This window comes from Haliotis asinina, chromosome 3 (assembly GCF_037392515.1).
Source record: "Haliotis asinina isolate JCU_RB_2024 chromosome 3, JCU_Hal_asi_v2, whole genome shotgun sequence".
NCBI classification, from domain to species: domain Eukaryota; kingdom Metazoa; phylum Mollusca; class Gastropoda; order Lepetellida; family Haliotidae; genus Haliotis; species Haliotis asinina.
The window spans coordinates 67,330,576-67,354,224 of record NC_090282.1 but is presented as its reverse complement, the minus strand read 5'-3'; the positions used below and the strand labels follow the sequence as shown (position 1 = coordinate 67,354,224).

Genomic DNA, 23,649 nt, shown 5'->3' with positions numbered 1-23,649 from the left:
AGAGCGTTGTTTAATGGTCAGAACTTTGCTTCCGGAATCATGATGCATTGAGTGAAAGATTTCGGGTTTGGATCTGTCAAAGATAGAGTTTTACGGTGCGTATAACAGTATTCCTTTTTGCACTGACATTTCCGATAAAATATTCTTGGAATCGCTTCCAATTTGCCCTCAGTCAATCGGAACTGTCCCCAGCGTAAACTATGATAGAGCACACTCCAAATAAACAGATTCCAAATCATGAATTTGTGAGTTATGAAGTATGCTTAGATAAACGATCCCCCTTTCAAATTACAAGTTTGAACAGTTTGAAAAAGACGTCTCCTCTAAAGTCTAAAAATCATGTTGGACTGGTATGCCATCACTGCTAGACGTGTGACGTCACAATGTTAATGCCAGTGTCGCATTGCTTGACTCGCAGAAAATTGATATGACAGTCATCACGGTCAAGGCAGTTTCTGTCACTTTATGTTTCTTGATTAATGAACAGACTCCTAAACTCACTTCCGTGTAATATTATTTATTAAACACAAGAAAGATTCCGCTCGTTTGATACCAAATCATTAACTCGTTTAATAAAATTATTATTACACGGGAGGTCGTTTACTATCCACTGTGGTCGAATACAACTGGTCATCTGTGTGTGGGCATAGCTAAACTCTACGTCTACTGCCAGGTTCCAATCAATATCACAGTGTATGGTCAGCTACAAATAACATCTTTATACCTAACCTTATAACATCATTCTCCATATGCTAGTAACCTTGCATTTAGATAATGAGAAACTTTTATCAATAATCATGGTGATCAATAATCAAATCCCAGAGTCGTTCCTATCATACGTGGTTTTATAACAATTAATGTTTTTTAGTATTAGATTAGTCTAGAGATACACTTATAATTAAACGGAGCCTTATGAAAACAAATGTTATCATTTTTATTTCTTATGTGTTGAACGACGGTATGTCGCCAGTGACTTGACCTCTTAACGGTAATATCTTTAAAACATTACGTGTCAATAAAAGAATATCAAATAAATAATCATCAAATAATAAATTATAGTATTGTATTGCAATTTAAACATTAAACGAAATTACATTAACTGCATACAGATTAATACATAAGAGATTAATGACATGATAGTAATCTCCGCCTCGTCATATGTCAGTCTCCACAATTATTGTAAGAAGCATATTATATTCATGTTTCCTTTATGATTCCATGGCCAATGTATATTTAAAGTTAAATTTGTAAAAAAGATACAGTTTATAATTCCGCTTGACTTTTGCGGGGATTAATTGAAGATAAAAACGTAGAACCGTCTCAAATTAACACTGATTTCACGCCAAATTCCGAGTCTCGCCGCAAATAATTTATCGCAATGTCACGAATTCTTTTTCTAAACAATTTATCCGAAATAGTAAAAATGTATGATTTAAACATGATTTAAACAATTGTTTGAAACACGTATAACTGCCACGTACCTGCTCCGAAACTAAACTCCACAAAAGACCGAGTGGAAGAACGAAGAATCACCTCCGGCTGTCTGACATGCGCAGTGTCTTGCTGTAGGGCTGTGGTGTTGCGAGGCTCCAGAAGCTGATCTGAGCAGCTTATATATATATTTTAAATTGACCCACGCGTTGTTCAAACGTCTCAGCATTCACACCAACAGACAATCCCAGCAAGTGCTATAAACTCAAGTGACGCATTTTAGTTGTAAACAGTTGCGTCAACTGAAAAGCAGTATCTCACACGCAGTCCGCGAATCACAGACGACGAATTACCGATGTGCCGAAACAAGTCGTGAGGATTTTATTATAGCTTGCAATTTAAATGTTATAGACAGCAAGTGACAGGACAAAAATGAACATTTCGTGATATCCGTCAGTTCATGACACGGGTGGGAGTGTAGCCTAGTGGTTAAAGCGTTCGCTAGTCACGCCAAAGACCCGGGTTCGATTACCCATATGGGTACAATGTGTGAAGCCCATTTCTGGTGTCCCCCACCGTTGTATTGCTGGAATATTGCTAAAACTAAACCCACACACTCATTTCATTACAAGCGAGTTCGGTACAGTTAGCTGTCCCTTGAAAATTACATATTGCTGAACGCCTGTTTTGCGGTTGTAATGTACTTTTTTGCGGTTGTAATGTACTTTTTTGCGGTTGTAATCCGTTCATCTGTATAGATTAAGACAGCATGACAGCATGATCCTTATGAGCTAGGTAAGCACTGACCACATAATCCAGAGGTCAACAGAATGATCACACCTGCCATCAATGAATACGGTCAAAGTTTGACCATATACACTGATACGCACTTAGATAGCCTAATTCCCAGTTGGGAACGCCATTTTCAGCAGGATTAAGGGGTATTCACATCCCCAAGTACGATTTGTCGACGTCGACGCAGGCTACCCTAATCCCATAGGGATTGTCAACGTATGCTGAACACAGCAAAACAAACGCAACTCAAGTTTTTAAATAGAAGACATAAACGCGAACGGTACTTTTACGAGATTTCATTTTTTTCGAAACTTGCGTTTCTTTTGCTGTCAGTATATAACGGTATATTTTTTTTCGTGAGTTGACGCAGTTAAGGTTATGTTTTGTGAGGCGGGGGACATGTGATGTTTTTGTTGTGCCTTGGAGAATTGCCGACGTGTGTCTGTGCTGCTGTCAATGACAGACACGCACGTGTTGGTATTACTTGCAACAGCAATAAGAGTGGGCTTTTAACATTCGGCGCCATAAGGAAACATATATGCGTGTGAAACCACCATTTCAGACGAAATGCATGCAAACGCTATGAATTGAAATTGAATGTTTTTAAACATTACGAGCGGAAAACGCACAATCAACATTAAATTTCAGGAAAATGCATAATTGTTGAAAGCTATGACATTTGTGTATTCTGATTTCAGTTTGTGGACATTTCTATAAACAGAAAGTCATAACAGCGTCGGTGATAATAACTTTGGATGAAAACATCGTCAGCGCCAATGACTGTATCATCGGTTAAGGCACACACCCACGTGTGTAAAAAGTGGTGGATAAACCAGACGGGCTTCACACATTGTACCTATGTAGAAAATCTAACCTAGGCCTTCATCACCAGGAGCGATCGCGTCAACCACTTGGCTACTCCGTCGATCTCTCAACGCTGCACTCTCGAATTCGAGGCTTGAATAAAGCAAACATCGTTTTGAACGAACACACAGGGATCGGTAATACTAGTTCGAAAAAGCTGTAGTTCGTTATACACATTTTAACTTCAGAAAGTGCTGGAGCAAAAAATACTTTTCAATATATTCATTAGTTCGTCACATGCATGTTCGTTTTAAACGAAAGCTTAGATTGCGTTGAATTTTGTCCACGTAGAATTGCGATACAAATAAACTTTTTTTCACTGTAGAGACAGGTTACTTGCGCTTAATTTGACATATGAAATTCAGTCCACTGAGTTCAGTTCCAAGTCAAATTTGTCACTGTTAAACCTACATATGACCAAGCTCTACAATGAAAACAACCCGTTTATTTCAATTCATGAACAGTCACTAGTATTCAATAAGCAAGATCCATAGCTTATCTTCGTCCATATGTACCTAACAGATAAGATCTCAGCGCTAGAGAGATAACGTTTATATTTTTACTGAAAATAACGAAATGATAAAAAATGTTCTGTTTATCATGACATACTGACTGAGGTAATGTGAAATAATCGGCTGATCCTCATCCTTCATGGTACAAAATATACCGTTACAAATGCCTGGGTGATGGAAGAGGAGCCTTGTCTTTATTTCGTGAATACATATTTTCTATGATCCATGTGGTTTGCCATGCATTTCCCGGGATTGCACGGAAAACCTATAATTGTTAAACAATGGCTCAAGGGCCTGGAGGGATCCAATGGAGCCTCACTAAAGGAGCCTCGTTTACCCACGAAATCTGTTGTTGGAACGTGTAGGTGATTCTGGATGCTCATTTGCAGCCTCGCCCCTAGGCCGAGAGCGCCAGGGTCACAAAAGGTGATTCTCCAGGCTGCTCCGGCCCGGGGGCATTGACTGGCCATTTACGTCATTGTTATTCTTACAAAAAATGACAATTTGTAATTTGGGCTTTTGTTTATTTTTTTATTTTGTTACATCTCCCAATAAATCACAGTTCCATTCTTTATTAATCGCACAACAGCACGAATTTGAACTCTACGTTATAATAATGTGTTTCGGTCTGTTTTCTAAGCTACATGATAACGGAGTTACAGCGCAGTTGTCAGATTACACAAATTGATGTACCGAGTTGCATCCCTTATTTGTGACAGGATCCATTGTGTCGTGGTTTCGAATTCGTCCAAACTACGAATCTCAGTTTCCAAGCATCATGCTCATGCTCGAAAGTTACAGTAACGTGGTCGAACCTATGATCTACTCTACTTTCTGGGACCCCATCGGAACAGTGGATCCTTCACCATGTTCCAGCGAACACGATCTTCCGTCATGGTTTTCCTCTGAAACGTCCAGACCGCGGCGCACCTTCCGCTTCACCGGAAGCACAGTGCTTACGTATTATCCTGCTGATGACAGGGTGATTAATGTTCAGTTGTACTAAAATAACACGACATGACAGACCAGTCTGGTGCATACCAATAATTTGCCATCTTTGGTTCAGAGGCGCTGTTGGTCGAAATAAACTTAATCTGTGACTAAAATCGTTTGTTAGCTGTCTCTGCCAACATATCATACGCCAAACCAGGTCATGTGCAAAGCAAACATACACGTGAAACTCGGAACAGGATGTTTTCACTGAGTTTCAGTACCACCGCTGATGAAATTATTTTTGCATTGACAAAATCGTATCAACATAAAAAGAACAACCCTAGATCAATTGCGTTTTTTTCAGTTGCTGGTCGTTGATATTTTAAGACTGGCCAGTTCGCAGGCTTCTTGTTAGACAGGGAACTCGTTAACTTTAAAGAGCATGTACTGCTTTAAAAAGACCTGATTGACGATAGAGGATCAACGTCATGGGCCTGTGGCATTATGTCATTAGACGTTAAAGGCCAGCTTAAAGTGAGTGAGGGTGTATGGTTTTACACGGCTTTTAGCAATATTCCAGCAATATAAGCCTGGGACACCAGAAATGGGCCTCACACGGTGTACCCATGTGAAATCAAACCCGGACCTTTGGCGTGTCAAGTTAACGCTTTAACCACTAGGCTACCCCACTGCCCCTATCGTGAACTGACGAGTATCACGAAATGTTCTTTTTGTCCTTCAACTTTCAATTTATAACACTTAAATTGCATATGAAGAACTAAAGTTGAAATAAAATAAATTTAGTGGTCCATGTAAGATCGTTATGACTTGTTTCGGCATTTCCGTAATTCGTCGCCTCTATCCTGCCTAGATCTAGATCCTGTGATTCATGGACTGCGTGTAAGATATTGTTTATCTGTTGATGCAAGAACTATTTACAACTAAACTCAGACAACATAAATGCGTCACTTGCGTTTATAACACTTGCTGGGATTGTCAGTTGCTGTGAGTAACAAGACGTTTACACGTACGTCGATATTCGAGTTTACAACTGTTTGTTAGTGAGTGAAAATGCAACATCACCTACCAATAACACGGCAGGGAACACCAGAAACGGGCTTCACATACTATATCAATGTAGAGGTCCTTGGCGTGACGAGCGACCGCGCTATCCACTAGGCTACCGTAACGCCCGCGTTTCAATAGGTATTTTCTCTTTGTTTGATTGTTTATTTATTTTTAGTTTGAGTGGTTGAATGGTAATGAATAACATCATTCAACACAATCACAGGTTTCAATTTTTGTGAAGGTCTGGGTTAGAATGTATCTTCAGTAACCCATGCGTGTCGTAAGAGGCGACTAATAGAAGCGGGTGGTCAGGCTTGCTGACGTGGTTGTAGAATCGGGTGGTCAGGCTTGCTGACGTGGTTGTAGAATCGGGTGGTCAGGCTTGCCGACGTGGTTGACAGATGCCATCGGTTCCTAATTGCGCAGATCGATGTTAATCACTGGATTGTCTTGTTCAGACTCGAATATTTACAGACCGTCGCCGTATAGCTGAGTGCGGATTAAAACTAAACTCACTCACTCGAGTTCTCACTTGCATCTAAAATGTCTTTTAGGGAGTAAATATATATTTCCAGGTCGCAAACACCACTACAGTGATTGTACCCATACGGATTTATAGACCTGAGGTTTAGGAACTATCCATCACGTACAGTGATTGTACCCATACGGATTTATAGACCTGAGGTTTAGGAACTATCCATCACATTTAAGTCCTAGTGGACATTGTCTGGTTGGATTTGTGAAAGTAAGGATATGTCCATATGGGGAAATGTCCTACATACAGATGTCTCTGAAGGTGTGGGTTCCCCAGCCCAACAAAGTTTTAGAATCTGTACTTTACTAGGAAAGTGTAATCCCAAATAAAACACATATTACATTCGGATGGTTAACAATTTCGCCGATTCTTTTTTGTAATATTGTCAACGTGGCATAAAATTCTCTCGTTCAGTAATGGTGCTAGTAATGCTTTATTAGATCATTCACCTACCAAATTTCTCAAAACTGGTGGAGTCGTTGGACCAGCATGTTGGCGAACCGGCTTCACAGGTTCACTAACCTCGCACAGATCACACAGAGGTGAGCTCGGTCATATGCCGTCTTGTCACAGTAACTAATTGCAATACAATGGTGTTACAGTACAGATGTAGGTAATTACAATACAACTACCACTCTCGTGGTACTGGCCTCTGTAGTTTGATAGATGAAGAAGTAAATTGCTTGAGGAACCGACATCAACTTGGCAATTCTCGGAGCCGCCCCTTCCCCCAGTCATGTCACCTCTTTTCTAAATGCCCTCGACTAGCTAATGACACGACCGCAAGCCGTCTCAAGAAAGATCACGTGAGTTCACACCAGCGTGAGGCAGTTAATAAGTTGAATCGCTGATTTAATTTGAACATGACCTGGCGATTCTGAAAGGCAAGCATTTATATATGTCAACGTCTTTATTTTGAGGAACGCGACGGGAATATGTTCCTGTTCCTGCATCTCGTGTGATCGTCGTGTTCCTTAAAATAGAGAAGATGATATCAATAAATTAAAGCCTTCTGTATCGCTTCTAAAAGCTGTTCAAAGACATTTTGATACGTTCTGGCACTCTAGCGTTCACAGCTTAAAGTGTATTATTTTTACAAGACATTTAAAAGTTTACTTCCGCCTGGGAAATATCTGTCTGTTTCATATTCTAAATACAGGAAGTCGCGGTGGCTGAGCGGGCTAGACGGCTGACTTTGTGTGCTGGCGATTAGGTGCCTCACTCTGAGGGTGCGGGTTCGAATCCCGGATGGGACTCAACCGAAAAAAGTACTAGAATTTGTACTTTACTAAGAAAGTGAAATCCCAAATATGACATATGTTGAAATATTTTTGGTGTGTAACATTTGATAATAAGCGAACTCAGGAAAATGTCCACATATAAGAACAGGATAATTTGTCCGTTATGTAACGGTTAAGTTGAGAATGAAATCAGCTTTGTGCTAGTTTGTCCATCTTACTCCATTCTCAGGAGCAAATACATTCCAGAAACGTTTTTGTCAAAGCCACCTGCTGCAGCTTTTACATCCTCAATATCTTCTGTCACTATTCATTAAACTTAGTATGAGACAAGGAAATTAGCTGTCAAACAGTTTAAGGCGTTAAAAAAACTTCTGCAATTGCCTGCCATTTTGTTCTCTCCATTAAGTGTATTGTATATTATTTGTATATTGTATATTATTTACAAATGTATACTTGTATGTGAACCGGAGGCCTTAGATACAATAAACTCCTTTGGATTTTGCCTTGACTCTAGGTGATTCTTCCATTATGTAAGTTTCGTAAAGGTTTAATGACAGCAATGCAGTGACTGAGCTTCATGTTTCCGTTGCAACAGTTTTGGCTATATATTGCTGGAGTATTACTATAATGGTGTAAAATTCAACTCACTGATTCCTTCGCTTGTGTTACAAATACATTATGAAACTATGATGTCATTCCAGATGACGAAAATCATGTCTGATATACATTCAACTATGTCACTGAATATTGTGTTGTCACAGCATGTCCTTTGAACATCATAGCCTAAAGTTGTAAATAACATCATGATAATATCGCGACACTGAGTTATAGCTAAATATGTGTTCTGTTTGAGAATGATACTTTCTAAGTATGAGTTACAGTTGCTGTATCAAATTCTGTAACCTTTCCTTACCACATTGTAATCGTGTACTGGCAACAGAATGTTGTTCTGCAGAGAGACAGTTACACCATTAATTACCGGGATCTCTGTGAGTCACGGTACATGCAGTCGCGGTACAGAGGCACATGATCTGCTATGTGATATATAGTAACCGCGTGACCATCCATTAGTCGCTGATCTTATAGCATGGGTTATGAGGCCCTACTTTAGCAAGGAGTCATTGGTTACAATGCAAGGAAAGGTCTCTGTAGTTTGATACGTTGTACTTTAGTACGGCAGCACTGTGATTATTTTGATGTTGATCATGCTAGGGATGGGACAGGTAATCCAGATACCCGAGACTAGTGGGTAATGAGTTGGTATATGTCTCAGTATGCGGACCTGTTATGCTCGTGTGACTAATAGATTAGACAATGTAATTATATATTATTCTTTCATGATTAAAAGGCTGTATTGTCTTTGAAGATTTAGGCTGTTAATGTCACTTTATTAATAAAATACATGGTAAAGACTTTTGAAAAAAAAATCGAGATTTTTAGTCTACGAACTGAAGAAAATATAACAATGTTGCATCCAGGAATTTGGAATTAAGTAGGGCAACCCCCTTAACTGTTACAAAAAGGGGGTGTCTAGCACCAAGCATGGGGATCACATAGTGACTGATGAAACATATTTACTGTACAACTGATGCCGTCAAAACAATGCTTAACTATTCATGAGGTTTCTAAAATGGCCTTTGGTTAAACACTTGTGAAATAAACGTCTCTCTTTTTAACCTTTCCATGCTGCAGCAGCAGCAGTAGCATAGGGAACTTCCTTAAATCCGGGACTTTCAGTTTGGATTGTAGAAGGGGTTGGCTTATCTACGGGTTCCACTTTTGTAAAACGTTTTTACAAGGGGTAAGAAACGACATTACCTATCGCCTTGAGTGAACGAAAATGAGAACACGACTTTGTTTGTAACGACAGTAAATTTGAAATTCAACTTCACTAGACAGGTTTATTTAACATTTCAGCTCATTTTTGCTTTGTATTGTTTAGAGGGATAAAGATAACCGCGTGTATTTGTCTCGTGTACAGAACCGGAAATAACTATTGGCACATGTCCCCGCGAATTACGTCTGATTTTCGAGATGAATTCTGATGCAGTGATCGGAAATATATAGACTGAAACTAATATTTCATCAAGAGAAGTATATTATAGCATCGTCCAATTCTAATTGCAGGTTTGCTCTATTAGTATAAAATATTTACAATCAAATCTCTGTTACCACGTTCGGAAGTACAGATGAAAGAAATCGAGATATCCGGATATTCAGTTATCCGGACGAATTACTCAAAAACGAATGTTTTCGGGATATCCGGGGTCTCACTGTATACCCTTTCTGTGTCAGGGTATTTTGAGATTGAAACGAGGTCGTGATGTTCCGACCAGTCATCAAGGTACAAAATCACGAAGGATGCCTCGCTGCAAAATATGCGGCACCTGATTGGCTGAAAGCCACTACGGTCGAGAAACCGCGTGTGTGTTAATCGTGAAAAGAGAAAGAATGTTGAAACCGGTTTGGTTTAACAAACAGAGGAGTATATCAACATGATTCGCGATTTTGGTTACATATGTTACACAAGCGCCAATTTACACCTTATGATAGGTAAGTGGTCATTTAAATATTGAGTGACAGGTCGCACATCGATTTTCATTTATGTTTGTGTGTGGACATCCCGCAATCGGTCGGCCTGGATGCAACACTGTATTGTCATTTCTTGCAAATTTCATGTGAAGAACTAACATAACGGGTATCCGGGTAGGGTAATGATACAAGGGTGGAGTTCCCTGGTAGAAAATTTGGACCTGTCCAGTCTCAGATCAAAAGCGAAACCTTATTATACGGGATACAAAAAAACCCTGAAACCCCAAGTGCAGATGAACAGGGTTCCTGTCAAGTGATGACATCTTATCGAGCAATGACATATGACAAGGGATCATATGGAATGACAAGATGTGCCAGTGAGCATCAAAGTCTCTGATGTAAAACATCGATGAAATGTACCACGTCTTCAGAAAACTTGGAACTCCGGGTCATACTTTCCAAAATAAACGCGATATAACCATTTATATGCCATTATCCTCAGCACCACAACCCCTCCCCGCCCCAACCCCACACCCCCCACAACCCCATCACCAAGAGTAGATTGCCACTATTTCAGGATCAAATGACACAAATCGTGATGACACGGAGTGTTAGCGACACGTGGTTGTGCCCCCCACTGGTGGCATGCGTCATGAACATAATGATGCATCATAAAGCTACAGCTACCTAGCAACTGCAGGAGGTATCTAAGCAACGTCTACTCCCTCCACGCGACAAGAGGAAGGTGGCACCATAGGTGTGACTGTGCCACGGCGGACTGGTCACGTGACATGTCTGATTATTGTCTTACTCTATAACAAAAACTGACAATCCGATAATCTACTGCTTAAAACAGTCCCAGTTTCAAGGTAACTGCATCTTTGAGTCATAGTGTTGTTTCCATCTTGACGTTACGTCACTGACAATTAACATACCATTGAACATATACTGACGTCTTGAAGCTTATAGTATTGTATTGGTGTTTTTACTTACAGACGAAACATGTTTTTTGTTACTGTTGAAAACATGTTTTTTGCCTGTCAAAGGAGAATAAACCATTTGTTTCGTAGAACCTGTCCACAGGAGAGGACTGAATGAATCTCTTTTCTGTTAAAGGAGGAAATAGATCTTTTTACAACCTCCACAACTTGCCTAGTTCCAGATTTTCCTGGAATAGCCTTGCACGTAAATATGAATGAATATGTCTTTTTATGAATGTAAGCGTTGCATTGGGTTATACCATAGTGTAACATGTTCAAGGAGGAGGAAATCCCGAAGTAATCTGTAACACTTAAACGTTTACACTACTAGCAGTCCCTCCTGCATTCCGCGATTTCTCGGCTGCAGAAAAATCGCGGAATTTACCTTTCCATGCAGAAAAAACCGTCTGGTCCGCGGAAAACGCATTTTCGTGCAGAATCAGTGCAGAATTGACCACTTGAGTGACAAATGACTGCCAGCCCAAGCGAAAAGTAGAGTTACTGTCAAAAGTTGGATCGGTTAGACATAAAACGAACTGACATATTTATTGTGACAACAGTCAAAATAATCATGATTAAAGATTCTTTATTAATAAAGCAAGTTTTAGGCACCTTTCAAATAATATTTCATGAATTTGACACTGCAATTACTTTCTCAAAAATCGATCATTTTGAAAATAGAAATTATATCAGATTTTGTTGAAATATGAAATTATTTGTTATTTGCATGAAACCGGAAGTTGTTCGTCTGCATCAAAGTTACGAATGAGAAGAGAGAATTAACTTTTAGCGAGTATACTGTATATCTGTGTTTGAGCATTAAACTATGAAGGTCTGTATAATGTTTTTGTTGTTTCATTCTAAATGCTTTAACCGAAGAATGTTTTGCAGAATATTGAAAAACGGGGTGCACAATTTGTTTAGATCTGCCGCAGAATTCTTAAGAATTTGCCGCGGAATCCAAGAGGGACGGTACTACCGTGAAGCACACTATATGGTATCACAAAGATATAACAGGGATAATTAGCATTTGTCCGAAGGTTGAGTGAGTTTAGTTTTACACCGCTTTTAGCAACATTCCAGCAATGTGACGGTCATCCTCGATATCTCCAGGGTATACGTTCCGATAAGTCTCCACTATACCCTGGATGCATCTACGGCTCCGTCCGAAAATTTTATTACCTCCCTTTGCTGGCTCGCATCCTCACAATCAGCCAATCAGCTAAGCCGCCGTTACAACTGAGCTTTAAAGTGTTAATATAGATAGCGGTTGCAACTGCGGAGGTTTGTTTGCAGTGCGACTCAGACTTAGGAGAAATTATACAGACACATTGATAGGTCCGAAAAAATAAATACAAGAACTACTTCTGCCTCTTTCGGAGAATTTGTGCATGGTTCGTGTTGCCAAGTTTAATCGGTTAGACAATTTAAAAAGCGAAAGTGTGTTGTGATTGGTTGGCTCAACTTCCCAGCGTACACACCTGATTGGATAAAAAGTCAGCCAAGGGAGGTAATAAACGTATGGGGCTTAGCCGTAGATGCATCCAGGGTGTAGTGGACACTTATCGGAACGTATCCTCTGGAGATATCGAGGATGTATGGCGGTTGGAGACATCGGAGACATTCTACCTGTGTGGGCAATTAAACACGGGACTTAGGCGTGACGAGCGAACGCTTTAACCACCAGCACAACGAACGCCTCTGGACCGAAAGGGGAAACTTGTTCTGTTCCCCAATGAACCTAAAGATATTAGATCCACTATTTCCGGTTCGTAATCACAAAGCCAGATTATTAAACAAAACAATCGGGTGCGTGTCGTCTGATAATCAAAAAATGTGTTCAAAATCGTTTTCAACAGCATTTGGACGACGGCAAGAAGATAACAAAAGCGTGAAGACCATTTCTTTTCACATGTTTCCTTACCGCCGAGATTCTATCAACTGAACTCTATCAACTGTTAAGCTACTGTAGCCTTCAGTAGGCGATCAATGCAGTGTTAAAGTGATTCACCTCGCATGTGTACAGGCTACAATAAGCAGGGCCCTTATTCTCGAAACGTTCGTAGCCCAAAGAATTCTTAACTTCGATCGTAGTCTATGTGTCAAGAATGGGCTTAAGAAGTTCGTAGGGCTACAAACGTTTCGAGAATAGCTAGCCTGGACGTGCCTTATGGCGACCACTATTCCACCACCTCTACATATCAGGGCCTAGATTTTCGATGCCCTCTTAGCGCTAAGATAGGCGTAACGTAATGTTAATGTATGGCACTTACGACTATCTTAGCGTTAAGACAGCTTCGAAAATTTAGGCCCTGGTGTCTCAATTTCACAACTTTAGAGATGTAATCGAGCACGCTGTTTCGATAAAGAATCAAGGAACGTAATTCGCTTCGAGCTCAAGAGTGTTTGATCAAGGTTACAACATTCACGGCGTCAGTGTAAAGGTTTTATGGAGGGAGGGAGTTCACATATATACGGATGATGCGGTTCCCGTCTTGGTTTGTACATATGTCCCTGTACAGTTTCATGCGAATAACTGCCGTTACTTGCATGTGTTTGTGACAAGTGTCACTGTTGGGACAGAACACGCTCGCCTTTTCGCGAACACATTTTATCATCACTGCAGGACATTGATTCAGAAACATATACTTATGTCATCAAATATATAGTATACGCTTACAGCTTGTTCAGCTTGACCTGAGCTACTGTACATATATGCATGACTCGGCTGGTAAAAGGTCACAAACAACAGGTCGGGTTAACGTCTTTGAATTTGGGAGCATCTTTAAATAGGGGAGCAGAGAATGTTATAAATATTGCATTTTGTGCGAACCATGGACACAGTCATGTATTCGTTACAGAATTGGTCCCAGAAAAAAACCCACAAAAACAAACAAACAAACAAACAAAAAACAACAACAAAAAACAAACCACTTCTGAAAAAACAATCATTTCATTTTTTGAATTGTTTATACAGCCATATGCTATCAGACTACTTTCACAGTCCGATTCTCTGTGGCTATCACACTGTACACCCAGTTCAATTATAACTTGAAACACCTGCAGCTGCTGCTGATTGTTGCATAGAACAATGACTCGGAAACATCTGTATCTTCTTGTTTAAAGGACGTTGGGACATTGCTGACGGTTTCTCCACACTGACATGTCGACTTTGGACATGATGACCACTGACAAAGGTGCATCGCATCATAGTAATAGATCCGACCAGTTGTGACGCGGTCACGCAATGCATTTTGTATTCACTTGATCAGGTGAAATAGAAAAAGCTGTATGTTATTAAACACATTTACCTATGTTATTAAGTACATATGCCTTTGTTATTAAATAACTATACTTATGTCATTAAATACATGTGTAGTCGGAACGGTACAATGGACTGTGTTTTAATTACGTTTGAAAGTAAAATTAATCAACAACTTTTAGACACACTGTGGGCAGTACACTATATCGTTACAATTTAAAGAGTTAGAACGTGAAAACAGCAATGCATACACTGTAGGCAATAGACTGTATCGTTACTGGACAGCACAAGCATTTCATAAACATCATGAACTATGATAGTGATAGTCAGTTTTACTCTAATATACTGAACAACAAAAGAAAAAAACCATTCTGTTTTGTTTCTAAAGTTTTGAAATGGAAGACATAAACATGAACCGTTTATGACGTTTCAGTTTTTGAAACTTGCGTTTCTTTTCCTGTACAGTATATATCGTTGTGTTTAAAGATTGTCTGAAGTGGTGGTGGTCAGTGTTTGGTGTGACCAATATAGTAAAACGTCTTCTATCTTCGACACCAAATATGATTCGTGAGGATGGTCAAGAGTAGGTATCCTCTTGCATATCGGCTTTCCTCCAAAGTAATCGTAACGTCACTGAAATATTCTAAAATAACGCCGTCTCTCTGTAGCCATTTCCGAGCAAACTGCCGGGAGTATTATTTCACGGCCCTAGCTGCTGTATCTCGTATAAGCCTGGCTTTGATAAACCTCGGGTTGGTCAACGGTTCCTGGGTTACAGTAATACACAATCAGATTTGTCATAAAATGTAATCATCTGATTCCGATCAAATTTTATATGTTAATACCCTAATCGCAAGCCAAAAACCCAAAAATGCGATCATTCGCAGAAATTCTGCAAAGTTCTACCATGTAACTAAAAACTGCAAAAACGTTTATCACGGAAAGAAACAATTAAGCTTTTTAAACAAGTTTTTTTTGTGGCGACGGTCCTACTAGTGGTCGGTTATATCATAACTGTGATACTGCTGGCTGGGCAGGTAGATGGTTTCATCAGTCTCATATTGCCTAGAGGCTTTTGTGGACTAGTTTTCTGGGGGATTTTGGTTTCTATCCTGGGGATATCCTGCTTGGGGTTGTTGATTATTTGTGCTGAGACGATTGGTGTCATATCTGACACTATCTAATATCATATCTGTTCCTATATATATGGGCGGTGGGTAGTCGAGTGGTTAATGCGGCCTCTCGTCACGCCGATGACCCGGGTTGGATTCTCCATATAGGTATGAAGCCCATTTCTGGTGTCCTCGATATTGGTGGAATGTTCCTAAAATCGGCGTAAAACTATATTCACTTACTCATTCAGACACACACAATATTTGAAGTTATTGAAATTCGAAATAGTTTTGACCGACAATCTTACTTAACGTTTTACGTAGTGGCATTCTCTTGTTTGCAAATTGGATCCTTTGTCTGTTTCTAGTTTGGGCAAATGTTGAAATTATTATCAAGAACCACGAACTCAAGAGGGGTTCCACTATTTCAACCCCGCTACCCCCGCACAAGTGATATGTTCGACAGGTTTTTTTTTTAAGTTAGCGAGTAAAGGGAATGTTAAGATATTTATGGATGAAATTTCTTCTGTCATCTAACAACACAGTTACCTTTGTTTTCGTTAGAGCCATTTCATTCACGTAAATGATACAGGGTACAGTCTTGTTAAAAGGCCCCAGTGGTTCACGAAGGAGAGACTCCGCATCTTCCAAATAAATGGTAGCATTTGCCGTTGGTTCTGTGTTGTGGCCTTGAGTGTGAAGGCGTCTTTGGCAACCGGTAACGGATTCGATAAAGTGACGTAGGCAGTGATGAGCTCGAAGGTCAACGTCAAAATGTGATCTCACCTTACGGTCATTCGATAATGTCGACTGCATTTAAGGCTATTACATCTAAGAAGCATTGACAGGACTCAACATTGGACTACTTTCACTGCATGCTATTACAGTGGTTTATATCTCGGCCGTCTTTGTAGTTCATGCTAACCCTCATCGCAGCTTTTCTTGAAAATCGGTCATCACGATTTTGGTGGGGTTTTTTTCGGTTTATTGTTTAACGCCACACTCAACAATATTCAAGCTATGTGGAATGAAATGTAGATTACGCGATGAATTTAATGCGATTATATAACACATTTTGGTGAATGCCCAACCCTGGCAGAAACTCGTAATCGTAAGCGATATGACAGTTGCACTGTTACGTCAATGAGATGAGCGAAAAACAAGAATTATATCGGAAAATGCTCTGTTTTCAAATTGTTCCTGAATTCATCACTCGATGATGTTGATCTTGCGGGGTGAATGTTTATCACCACAGATTCATACTCGCCAAAATGTTGACATGAAGTTTCAAGGAAAGGTTCTGTTTTCCGGAATTCCTAAGGCGATGTTGCTGTAGAAGTCCAGTAGCGAGCATGTTTACCTGTAGATTTCTTTCGCAGTTTATTGTTTCAAAGGTAACGACAGATAAAAGTAAAACAGAAGTAGCAGGGTAGTATTTCGTCACGTATGGACGCAAGTGCCATCGGAAGGTTGTTATAAGAGCAGTACATAACATGCTGGACTTCATCAGTACACATTTTAGGGGGTGAGGCGTTTATGCAAGACACTGGTTTATATCTTCTCGGCATGCTTTTTTTTGGTATTGGCCAAGTAGAAGCAAGATAATTTGAGGAACAGGTTGATATCTAGAATGTTTTTCACGGCAAGATATTTTGAAGTCTAATTTACCCGATACTAAATTTCGGAAAGTTATGTTGGATTCTATGTACCGGTAAATGCTGGTATATGACGATCTAAGATCGCCCAAAAGCCATCAGCCGAACTGACAGCCAATTCCTTTACACCGATACCTGTATCTCCCCTGGACTAGATGTAAAGATAATGAAGTGAGTGAGGTTATGTGCTAACCTTTTTGCTAGATAATTGCGAAACGACACTGCATCATGTTGGGACTTGAACCCGTTCTTCGGCGCATTTCGGAGGGCCACTGAACCAAACGGTTAACCCATCGCCTTAGAATTATTCAAACTGTCAGGAATTACACCACAATACTGATCCGGATCGATAGGGACGTGTCGCTTTTTTGTTTTGTAATCGCAGAGGAACAGCGGTCGTGCCAAGATTCCACCTCACGATCGTTTCTGTTCAGTGTTGATGCCTCAGTGTGTCAATATTGATGGATTCTGTTCCAGGTTCATACTCGCAATAATCTTGACAAAACTGACAAAACACACAAAATGTGGCATATCTTTATGCCTTGATTTTTTCATCATCAATTTGAAACTGTCACTCATTGTATCCTCAGAGTGAAACCTGTGTCACCAGAGTATGGCATCCATCAGCTGCGGTGAAGCAGATCAAAGAAGGGTCAAAATCCAAATGGCCACGATTTACAGAGACACATATCACAAAAAACTGAAACCTGAAACCGTCAGTTCTGACTCAATTATCAAAAATTAAACCACTTATAAACCATTTATAACACGAAGGGATCCAAATTCAACATATTCTTTTGTCCGAAACCTTCGAGAAAAGTTTCAACCTAGCTTTCATCCATATATTTGTTGCATGTATGTTTCCTGCAGTATTATCTTTTCCAAAACCTATTATTGTTTTTCCTTTCATGAACTGACCTTTCTCCGTGTCAAGGGTGGAAGGTTTCATAGTGCAGCTCTTTGTCTCGGAAACATCTACTGTTCCTAGGACTTAAGACATATCAGTGTGTCCTTAGGCTCCGTTACTTCGAACCCCGTTATTTCAGAACCTGACACCTCGTTAATCCGAAATATCTACAGTTCCTGGGATTTGTCTTGAAAGACCGTGTGTCCCAACGCCTTGTCTTTTGATCAACGCTTTATCTTAAAAACCCACGTGTCCTAACATCCGTTGCTTCGGACCCCGTTATTTCAGAACCTGACACAGCGTTAACCCGAAACATCCAAAGTTCCTGGGATTTATCTTAAAAACCCACGTGTCCTAACATCTGTTGCTTCGGACCCCGTTATTTCAGAACCTGGCACAGCGTTAACCCGAAACATCCAAAGTTCCTGGGATTTATCTTAAAAACCCACGTGTCCTAAAATCCGTTGCTTCGGACCCCGTTATTTCAGAACCTGACACAGCGTTAACCCGAAATATCCAAAGTTCCTGGGATTTATCTTAAAAACACACGTGTCCTAAAATCCGTTGCTTCGGACCCCGTTATTTCAGAACCTGACACAGCGTTAACCGAAACATCCAAAGTTCCTGGGATTTATCTTAAAAACCCACGTGTCCTAACATCCGTTGCTTCGGACCCCGTTATTTCAGAGTGACACCACGTTAGTCCGAATTCCCTCAACTCCAGGGGCCACTTGCACAAAACGATGTTAGAGCTACAATTATTGTAAATCCTTAAGATTGCGATTTTAGACTTCGGTTACAATCGCCATCCACTTGCACAAAGCGATTGTAGGCTAAGATCATTGTAAGTTACAATCAAAACGTACAATTGATTGAAACCAATTGTAAGGAGGTAAGATCATTGTAGTCAGTAGCTTTACTTTTGAGGATTGCTTTTATTTATATTGCAGAAAAGTGTATGATTCGCCTCGACACTTCAACAACACGGAGAATGCAACATCGATTTAACGTCTGAAAAATCGTTATTTGAGGTAGTGAACAACATCATTATCGAGTCGATATCATAGAGTACAATTCTCACCCGATTCAGTGTTGGAAAAAGTATGAACCCCATACCTTTTTTATAAACATGGAAAGGATAGTAACGAAAGGTACTTGCATGCGATTTCAATAACTCAAGAGCAGCTAATCTTAGTTTTTACGCAAAACGGGAGTGGTTTCCCTTTGCATATTATGCCGTTGCCGTAAAATCTGCCATGCCCAAATACAATGCATGTTCTGTTGTGATCTGATCTCCACATGTTTCTTTTCGGTTAATGATTTTGTCTTAGTTTATCATTGAAATAATCTGTCATAAGGAAGTTTTATTTATGTGTTTTCTTATTAGGTCAATAACTCAAGGCCCAATTTGTTAATGTATTTGCATTTCAATATTCGCATAAAACATGATATTTCTGTGGTTGCAGTATCACATGCTTAGTTCATAAAAAAAATCAGAATGTAGAAAAATTAGAGAATAACCCCCGAGGTACGAGTGATTATACATGTTACCTTCCACTTTATGGCTTCCTTCTTGAACGTTATCATTTCCTTCAAATATTTCTGGGTTGGGGTTTTGGGGTTTTTTTTGTTTTGTGCCGTTTAGATCACACTTTTGCCTTTTGGATAAAATTTGTTTTCGCTTATATTTTACACCGGTGCATATTTAATACAGCCGTTTACATAAAACCGTATCAATGAGCTATTGAGCTGTCTGTGGCCTTAAATATAGAGCCAAACTTAGGATCACGTTCGCTCATCTTTAATCCTATTTCTTGGTATGACGATCTTTACATATGAACATACATTTAAACAGGCTCGTAAAAATCAAATTTAATTTAATTTCTAATTAATGATCCTCAATGGCCATGAAAAAAAAACATGGAAAGTGTTTAACAAAAAAAGAACACCCAATCTCCTTAGGAAGGTTCTGTTAATTGGGAAATAAAAAGAAAAAACAAACCTAGTTATCTGATTATTTAAACACAAAAAAAGAAGAAAAAAGAAGGAAAAAAGCTTTTGTAAGCAACAGCGAGTCGTGATGTTAATGGTCCTAAAGCGTGAAGTATGACACTTACAGATACCTCCCCACACCACGTCTTCTATGTCAGTGAACGATCAAAGATCGATATGACTAGGAACAGCTGAGGTATATCCCCCAACGTCTGGTCTTCTCCAACTGCGAGTGTTTCTGTTTGCTGGGCCTTTTCATGTTTCGTAGGCCAGTTGGATCACTCAAATCACTTAGTCTCCAACAGCCTTTCTTATTCTAAACAAGGTTCACGTTTTCCTTACCACCCGGTACTCTCAATACAGTACGAAATCCGAGAACGAGCAATTGTCGATGATGCAAACATCTTAAAAAACTGTTCGGATTTAGTTCCTTGCCTTTGAACGCCTATGAAACGACGCGGGTAAGATGAAAGGCAAGCCACGCCTTTGTGTTCAAAGCATCCCCTGTTTGTCCTATCAATAGAGGCGTAGGCTCTGGCAGTGAACAGGTTTCAAGACCAACCGCCTGCAAATTTGCTTTCCTTTAAATTGGAATCTTTTGTAGTGAAATATCATCTTGTTGACGCACTTTGAAATTTAGTTGGAATTCTTATTTACATTTACTTCTTTTATGCTATAGCGCATTTTCGCAAAAATCACAGACGCGAAAGGTGTAAAACGTTTCGAATTTTATGTCAGTTTGAGATGAGGCAAAACGTTTAATGAGCTTCGGAAAGATGAAAGAAATGGTCAAAAGAAATTGTAATTATATTCACTGGTAGCTCAACTTACAATCATGGCATACAAATCTTTTACAAAGTTTGTGACGTCATACTGAAATTACTTCCGCTGAAAGATCAGCATGTGTGAAGAAAGGCTTCCATGTTTCTTTAACAACTAAATCGTTGGAAAATGTGTCAACCATTGTTTATTTATCTTTTGAAATATCTTAAACAAATGTTTGTCTCACACGTAAGTACTGTTATTTGTATATAAGTAATCACGAATCTAAAAATGTCTTTATAACAAAAGGAATATCTATCATTTACATATAACAGTATTTCTATCACGACTGTCACTAAACTTAAGTTAGCCTCCTGTTTAAAGGGTTCGCCTGTCTGGTCGTAATTCCGAGCTCGATCTAGTATGTCACAGCAGAAATACGCTCCTAGTATCAAACACATGGAACGAAGCATGAGACTCAGTGTGTATGGTTTTACTGATTTTAAGCAGATTTTAGCTTTTTTCAAGTGCTAACCCGCATGGGCTACCATTAACGCTTTTGGTGCATCGCAACCTATTTGGTATTTTGCGCGAGGAGCGGATGTTTCAATTACTGCGTTACGTTATTTGGTGATGAAACACCGTAACTTTGTTCATTCTTGTCTTCACACTGACAACATGGGCAAGGGCGGGTGATTAACTCACTAACCAATTGCCAGTTAACTAAGTCACTAACATCTGGCGACCCTGTGGCCACCAGGTCAACACGTTCGATAATGAAGATTTCCCTCCCAATTGTCTACCCATCTCTGTGTATCATATTTAGATTCACACGTAAATATCTGTAGCGATATATATATATCTTAGGAGTCAGCTTTCTCTGTATGTTTGGTGAGTATGTCTGGTCCAGACTCGATTATTTGCAGACCGCCGCCATATCGCTGGAATACTGCTGAGTGCGGGGTAAAACTAAACTCACTCACTCACTGGTGTATACCCCATCAGCCCAGCCGAAGCCTGGGTCAACATTACGCACGTGCAATCGGGCAGTCTCTTTCTGAGAAAATGCCGAACAGTGTCATATGACTCTGAGTCATAAAAAGCTTCACTGACAGTGGTTCAATGTTTAAACGTTGTTTTTTTAATATAATACACTTGGCTGCTGGGGCAGTCACGATGAAGACCGGGTTCGATTCCCAACAAAGCCCATTGCCTGTATCCCTCGATATTGATGGAATATTACAAAACGCCGGGCTAAACTAACTCATCCTAACTCACCCAACACTGTACATATGGAAATAGATCTGTCGCACATATTTATAAACAGAAGTAATGGTTTCAAGGGACAGACTCTGGCCATCAATCTCCACCGGATACGTTCTGTACAGCACACATATATCATGGTAAGATCAGTACATGAAGACTTTAAGCTCCAGAGAAACCCTCTCCTACAGTCTCAGGCTATTCATCTGCAGATATTATAGTATTACTTATGTATCATAAAGATTCCCACCTATGTCTTGCCCATGAGTGTTTGATGTCCCATGAACACGTAATACCGCATTTCTCATCAGACCAGTCGTTCACCTGGAAGCTATAGAGCCTCAGCTGATTATGATCTGACGGAGTTTTGCAAATATGAGTGTTCATTCTGGAGTTATGTGGCCGGGCGAAAACTAACTCTGACACATGTGAGTGGGCTTAGTTTTATGCCGCTGTTAGCAATATTGCAGCAATATCACGGCGGGTGACATCCTAAATGAGCTGCACATAATCACATCCATGTGGGGAATCAAACCCGACTCCTCGTCGTGGCGAGCGAACGCTTTGACAATTAGGCTGCACCACAGCCCCGCGCCGACACTACACGCCTGTATCTGTACAGCGCTCCATTTTAAGCATTAATGCGCATGTTTTACCCTAACTCCGATTTTTATGTCAATAAACGAAACACAGAGACCCATAGCATATGTTTAAGATCACCAGCAGGATGAAATAATACACGACATTCTCAAGATAACTCGGCCTGGTGACACCGGCCGTCACTGACAGGACAGGTTGTACTCTTGTAACGCTCCTGGCAAGAAATGCAAGCCACAGAGGGTTGACCAGTTCATCAAAGGGGGCGTTCAGGAGGGCAATGTCAACATATGCTATCCATCAAGTTATGAATAGGAAGAAAAACAATTTCCAGATGGCAAATGAAATAGCTTCCTAACATCAGATAACGCCATCAATATGTACACATTCTGAAGGCTGGGAAGGACCATGCAGTGTTTTTATAGTATTGCTCAAGCATCTACAGTACATGATTGAGTGGAAGATATGCTGCACGTTTGTTCAAGTATATGGTATATATCAAAGCGACAACTTTATTTTTTCTGCAGTTTTGACTCAGTTTCTTTATTAAGAACTGACACTTCTAGGATTTTGAAAGTTTAAGACAGAAATCAAATATTTTTGTTGATGAAGAAATATCATTTAAAAATAAAATTTACCTTATTTGTGAGTATCTGTATGCGCTGTGTAGTGCATCAGAACACTCAGCGAGAACATTTTACAACAAAGAGTTAGCCCTTGTAGCAAGTAGTCAGTATAAGATCGTTTACGGCAATCTCCGTCCCAGCGTGTGACACCTCCGTTGCCCTCCAAGTATAATTACTGCCACCAGTGTGTAAGCGGCTATATTAACATCTTGAAAATGTCCCCTCACATCCTTCATGTCGTGTCAACTATGTATGTCTTTACAGTGCGCTTATTGTGTGTTACAGAAGTTTACCACTAGCGATACATTTCCAAGATGGATTTACGTTCAGATTTAGATTGGATCCAGAATGTTGGCTGATCTGTTCCCCCTCCTACTCTTTTCAATTTGCATGTTGTAGAAATGAAACAAACATCGTCCGTGAGAATTGGCGTCACAACAAAAATCACTTGCAAGTGAACACGAGGGTGATAAGTTCGAACTCCATGTTATAAGCTTGGGATCTGGGAATGGCGTGGAGAGTGTATCCACTTCCCCACTTGTTTGTTTGGTTTGGTTGTTGTTTAACGCCGCACTCGGCAAT

The 23,649-nt window shown here is 39.9% G+C and overlaps 1 protein-coding gene across 2 annotated transcripts in view; it reads right to left on the bottom strand.

Moving 5' to 3' along the window:
* Positions 1-23,649, bottom strand: part of LOC137278339 (uncharacterized) — a 57,492-nt gene that overhangs the window by 5,158 nt on the left and 28,685 nt on the right. The window contains exon 1 of one of the 2 annotated variants that reach the window (XM_067810617.1): positions 1,482-1,531. The exons of the other annotated variant lie outside the window; for it this stretch is intronic. The gene's annotated coding sequence lies outside the window, so the exon portion shown is untranslated. Of the gene's footprint in view, positions 1-1,481; positions 1,532-23,649 lie in introns of those variants that run through there. 2 annotated transcript variants of the gene reach the window in all.